At 41.8% G+C, this 6000-nt stretch overlaps 1 protein-coding gene across 1 annotated transcript in view; it reads right to left on the reverse strand.

The window, feature by feature from the left end:
* Positions 1 to 5552, reverse strand: part of HDAC9 (histone deacetylase 9) — a 774871-nt gene extending 769319 nt beyond the window's left edge. Inside the window, exon 1 of the mRNA XM_069729825.1 lies at positions 5319 to 5552. The gene's annotated coding sequence lies outside the window, so the exon portion shown is untranslated. The remainder of the gene's footprint in view (positions 1 to 5318) is intronic.
* Positions 5553 to 6000: the final 448 nt, after the last annotated feature.

A 6000-nucleotide genomic window follows, 5' to 3' on the forward strand; every position in this document is an offset into this window, starting at 1 on the left:
AGCTAAGCCAGCCCCCTTCTCACTCTCTGGATAGGACTGTGACATAGAAAGTGGGCTGCCTTCTAAATCACACTTAAATAACTTTTTTTTTTAATTATTATTATTATTCAAACTTTGCTATGAATTTTTCCCACATACTTCATTACCTGAGATCCTGTCTGAATAGGAGAGTGGGGAGCAGAGAGGCTCAGACAGGGAAAGTCCCATACACAGCTGTTTGAGTATAGAATATGGACATTGCTGAGCAGCAGATGAAAGGAGCTTCTAAAGGAGCATGAACTGGTCATTGAAATAGCACTTCAGCAAGTATAGTATTATACAAATTCAGAACTTTCCATTACCAGGAGGATAATTAAATTGCAAAATAAGGATTAGTAACTCTTTAAATGCCCGTTTTTGTTGTTGTACGAATGACGGGTGATGATGACCATCCTATGCTTTGTGCTAGTCTTCCAATTGGTCCCCTAATAACCATATTAACATAGAATATGCACGCCCATTAGCACTTTATATGGTGGGAAAATCCTGATTATTTTCATGCAGTCACTAAAAGAATAATATAATCACGATGATAAAATTGACAATAGCTTAGCTGGGATACGTTCACTGGATATATAGTTCTTCGATCTAGAAAGCATCTTACATTACGTTAAATGTATATAGAAAGCTTCAATAATCACAGTAGGGCTCGGAACATTTCTATCATCGGCTAAAATGCAAATAAAGTATGAAAGAGCTGCAAGCCACACCGAGCTTACTTAGATTATTGATCCATTATAGCAGGACTGGAGTGAAGCTTTGCTTTAGTTTGGGTCAGGGACACTTGCATTGTATTCAGTTTTGTATTTTATATGAAACGTTGAGTAACTTGATGCTTTAGACTTTTTTAATCACTAATTTCATGTTTCCTCTGTTCCCGTTATTCTGATGGCGGCCCTTGGAAACAAAGATCTGTTAAAATCACATCTCAGATTGAGTCTAACACAATTTAGCTGAGGAACTATCATTGTGACTACAACACTACAATACAGATGTAGCTATCATCACCTTGATATTCTCAACGGTTTGTGCAGTGTTCAGTAAGCATCAAGGTATGGAATCCTCTCAGAAACAATTGCTACATATATAGTCCCTTGTAGTAGGTAGCCTGCAGAAATCGGAACATGACTATAGGTACAAAATGGGGAGAAGACATCATATAACTGAAGATTAATAAGTAAAAAGAATCACAAAGTTACTCGCATTTTAGAAAGATTATAAGTGTTGAAACCAGGTATTTCCTTTAAAAGTAGCTGTCAGCCGAAAAAAAAAACATAATGTACCTGCAACCATAGTGCAAATCTGCAGGCGGGAGGGATAATGACACGTTCCCTTTAAATCCTTATGCAAAGTAATTAGCCAGGAGCAGTTGTCTACATGTAAAACCTTTAATTTATATTCAATTCTGGAATTATTATTCATCATTTTGTGGGAAAACATAAATGTCAAATGTTCTGTGCATAAATAAACAATGGAGTTTTGATAAATTGCAAAAAAAATCAGATGGATAAGAGGGGTTAAGGAGGTGGAGAAAGGCATGCCTCCCAACTTTAAAAAAAGGGAGCGGCACTTACACAGCTTATTTACCCCTACTGAAGCCCCTAATGGTCTCACCTACTACAATACCCCTATTATGGCCCCCATAGAATATGCTGCCCCCACAATCAGTATAATACCCCACAGTGCCCCCCACATGCGCAGTATGACAACTCCACCATAGCCCCAACAAATTGTAATGCCTTCACAGTGCCCCCAGAACAATCTGATATCCCCACAGTTCCTCTACACACATTATGAGGACCCAGAGTGAGCCCCACCTCCTTATAGAAGTGACCAACCACACAGTATGTCCCCACAGTTTCACCCCACATATTATCAGGCCCCTAGTAATACGCCACCCAGCATGGTGCCCCTACAGTCCACCACACAGTATGATGCCCCAACAATCATCCCCCACATAGTATGATGGCCATCATATAGTATGATAGCCTCCACAGTCCCCCACACACAGTATGATGACACTATGGTACCCAACACAGTACGATCTCCCCATAGCCCCCCACACAGTATTATACTCCAACAATTCCTCACCCAGTATGACTGCCCCACAATACCCCAAACAGTATGATAGCCCCCAACCCCCGACACAGTGTGAAGGACATCAGAGCCCCCCACACAGTATAATGACCCCACATCCCCTTACACATTATGAGGCTCAATAATAATCCTTTATAAGCATTGACTGTCAACCGAATACCCCACTACTCACCTAGACCTGTACCCTTGAAGTGCTGCTCCGCTCTTTATGCAGATGGACTGTAGCTCTACAAAGAAGGTGTGATCTACAGAGGTCATTACGTCACAGACTGAATGGTTGATAAGGGAGCCAGTGGTTTGCTGTTCCAACAGGATGCAGATACCATTGAAATTGTGAAGCTAAAAAGGATAGAGGGTCATTCGGGACCAAACTCTTCTCAACTCACAAACCCCATAGAGGCCAAGTGACCTACCTAGGACTATTAGCAGAGAACCACTGTGTTTGCTCCATTCTTATGATACAAAATTTTAAAGGGGTTTTATTTGCCTATTGACAAAGTTCTTGAGCCTTTTTAAAACTTGAACTCAAACATTGCTGTGTAGGAACAAATCAAACATTCTGCTGCTTTGTTTGATAGATCTTGATGATTTTCATGGCCAAATGCATTCCGCATAGCACAATATGCAGCGCCCCAGAGACCTGGTCGTTGCAGTAATGTCGCTCTGCCGCTAAGGGGAGTGATGGTACATCTGATGGCACTAAAGGAGTTCATCTGACCAGGTATCACCAGCACACATTACACTTCACACTCCGGCCACTAGGGGGAGCAAAAGGTTTTATTTATTAGGCCACTCCTCACACTGGTAAAACTAGGGGTTGGATAGGAAGTTAGTCAGAAGCTGACTGGGTTTTGTCCAGGCAACATTCCGTGGCAGGGGGTGTTGCAGGAGAAAATTCAGGGGGGCCCCTGTCAGGCGTGGGAACCTGGCATGTACCTAGCGACAAGAACAGAATGAAACGGAACAGCGCCTGCACTACCTTGCGGCGGTATCCTTAGAAAGAACACGAAGTGAAGGATATTGTGGACAGTGAGAAACGAGATCAAGAACAAAGGAGAGCCAGTAGGAGTCGTGCCCGGAGAACGGCAACATCCTACTAAGGCGTGTAGCCGGTGCCCGGAACACCGAGGAAGTAACTGACTTTATGCCTTACTTCAAATACTGCAGGACAGTTAATTATAGGTTGGCTGTCTACCTTACATCACCTAAGCAGACATAGGGGGCAACGCGTGGAGAGGGGCGTCTCTAGGGTCCCGAGAGAGCTCCGAGCCTTCCCGTCAAACGGGTGCGTCCTAGCCATAACAAACCTGAGGGACGGAGAATAGAAAGAACGAGAAAGAACTAGAAAGAACGAGAACAGAAGTTGTGAGGACTATTCCGAATGCTCAGCAGGGAAGCACTACAACACACAGGCGCTAGTGGTAGGCAACGATTTCCACCTGCAAAGGGAACTCTGGATGTGCCTTCGGACCGGCCGGTCTCAGACAGCCCTGTTGACAGTGCTCTGAATTGAGGATCCTGAAGTCACCAGTAAAGAGGTAAAGAGACTGCAACCTTGTGTCCTCGTTATTGACTGCACCTCACACCATCGCCACCTACACCACTGGGAAGCCCTGGGGATATACTTCACCTGTGGGAAGGTATACCATCTAGCTGCCATCACATCACCCCAGTGGACCCCAAGCAGCGTCGGTCACCCTGACCGAACACCACAGGTGGCGTCACGAATCCTTGACAGACTTATATCACCTTTCATTGGACGCTCCTTAGCAGGGTCACGGACCGGGTCCAGCCACCGTGACATCCCCAGAACTGAGCCATGGCCCTGCGTCTGGGGGCGCTCCGACTATTCTTCAGACAACCATTAATAAGCGGATAGTGATCATACTCAATGCTGATTAAATCGAGATCTTTTTAATATGTTTGTGTTTTTTCTCATCATTTGCACATCATTAACTTGTCCATCCATCCTGTTTATTTCCAGAATTCTACAGAAAGATAACTAATTTATAGAATAAAAAGCTTTATATATATATTTATATATATATATACATATATATATACTGAGTTTTATAGAAATATTCCTTGTGATATTTAATTATATATATATAACATTTTATTCTATAAATTAGCTATCTTGCTGTAAAATTCTGGAAATAAATAGGATGGATAGACAAGTTAATGATATGCAAATTAATTGCATACATATACCATATATATATACATACGGTGTGTGTATATATGTACATATATATATATATATATATATATATATATATATATATACACACACACACACACAATTAAATCTGAGAAGGAATATTTCTATGAACCTCAGCTACAAAAACATTTACTCATCATTTGTACAATTAAACCAAGCTTTGCATGAGATAATATTTTAGTATATGACAAATATAACAAATTGGAGGCCAGATACACAGTCGGCCTTCTCGGCACCAGTTATTTTATATCTAAGATAACAGCAAAAATTACATGTTCAAGGGAAAGGGCTCCACCTGCTTCCTACCTACTGGTCCCTCTGTGTCTCCCCAGTGGAGGATGTAATTACATATCATCACATATCACTTACTGCCGCCTTACTTTGGCCTGAACACTGATTTGTTTTTTACTAAACCGATGAACCAGGGTATGATGTCATCTCACAACAAGTAGCTATTAATCCTTTGCTCCTCATTGAAATTCTCATAGATGGAGTTAATAGAGCAGAACGTGATGGCAGATATATGTACCTGACTGCAGAAGTCCAACCTGAGACCAGAACAGTCTGAGAAGAACCGTCTCTTAACTCTTAGATCCCCATGTAATTAGATTACGAATTCTACTCTCATTGATCGGGATTTTCTTACTTCTATCAATCTACTATTTAAAAAGTAAACAAAGTATTATGTGTAAATAGAAAGAACAAAAGAATAAAATAGTAAAGTAGATAATAAAGTAAAGTTAATAATACAATATATAACATTTTGAACAAAATGTAAAAAAAATCTAATAGGAAAAATATAGAAATGATATGAACTTGGTTAGACGCCTTCTCTTTATAACAGAAAGTGCAAATATCTATATATACAGACATGATGCTATGCAGTCATAGGGTGATAGAGGTGAACTCAGTCTGACAGTTCTCGTTCCTTGGCTGTGCTATGTACCATGTCACAACTTACCTTTCTGGTTATTCAGCAGCTTGTTGGCGAACTTCCTAATGCATCCGCATCACCCATCTTCACCGGGAAGACTAGGGAAATAGCAGGAGCAGGCAGAAGAAGGGGGGAAGTATTTCGGCTGGTGATCCCAGGTTACAGGAGCATTGCGGAGCTGGAGACAAGTCTCAATGATGTTTTGAAATCTGCAGATAGAGAGGGAAAGGATGGGTGAGGATGGGAGGGAGCGAAAGATGTGATCACAGCCCGTGGCGACACGAGTAGGATCTGCTAAAAATAGCAACTCAATAGAGAGAGGGAGAGGCTGGCTGAGCCAACAATTGTGGATCAGTTTCACAACACGAGCACGGGCATTAATACTGGCAGCATCCACATTAAACACTCACTGATGCAGGGGAGACCCTCGTGCACTCTTGGCTCAGGATTAACGCCCATTTTTTTATTTGCCGATTTATTTGCCCAGCTAATGGCTTATGTCATTTTTCATTAAGGAGGGTCAAGTCACCATGTCACCCACCTGTAAACTTGCACCTGTGGAGGGGTCACTTACTTATGTACTGATCAGCTATCTGAGTCCCGTGCGAAGAGCAGCATAATTATACCAGAACTGTCTCGCTATTCGGTCAGCTTCTGCAGGAACGCAGCTGCTTTATGTGATCTGTGCTCCTAATCATAGCAATATATA

The sequence above is a fragment of the Ranitomeya imitator genome, chromosome 6 (assembly GCF_032444005.1).
Source record: "Ranitomeya imitator isolate aRanImi1 chromosome 6, aRanImi1.pri, whole genome shotgun sequence".
NCBI lineage: Eukaryota > Metazoa > Chordata > Amphibia > Anura > Dendrobatidae > Ranitomeya > Ranitomeya imitator.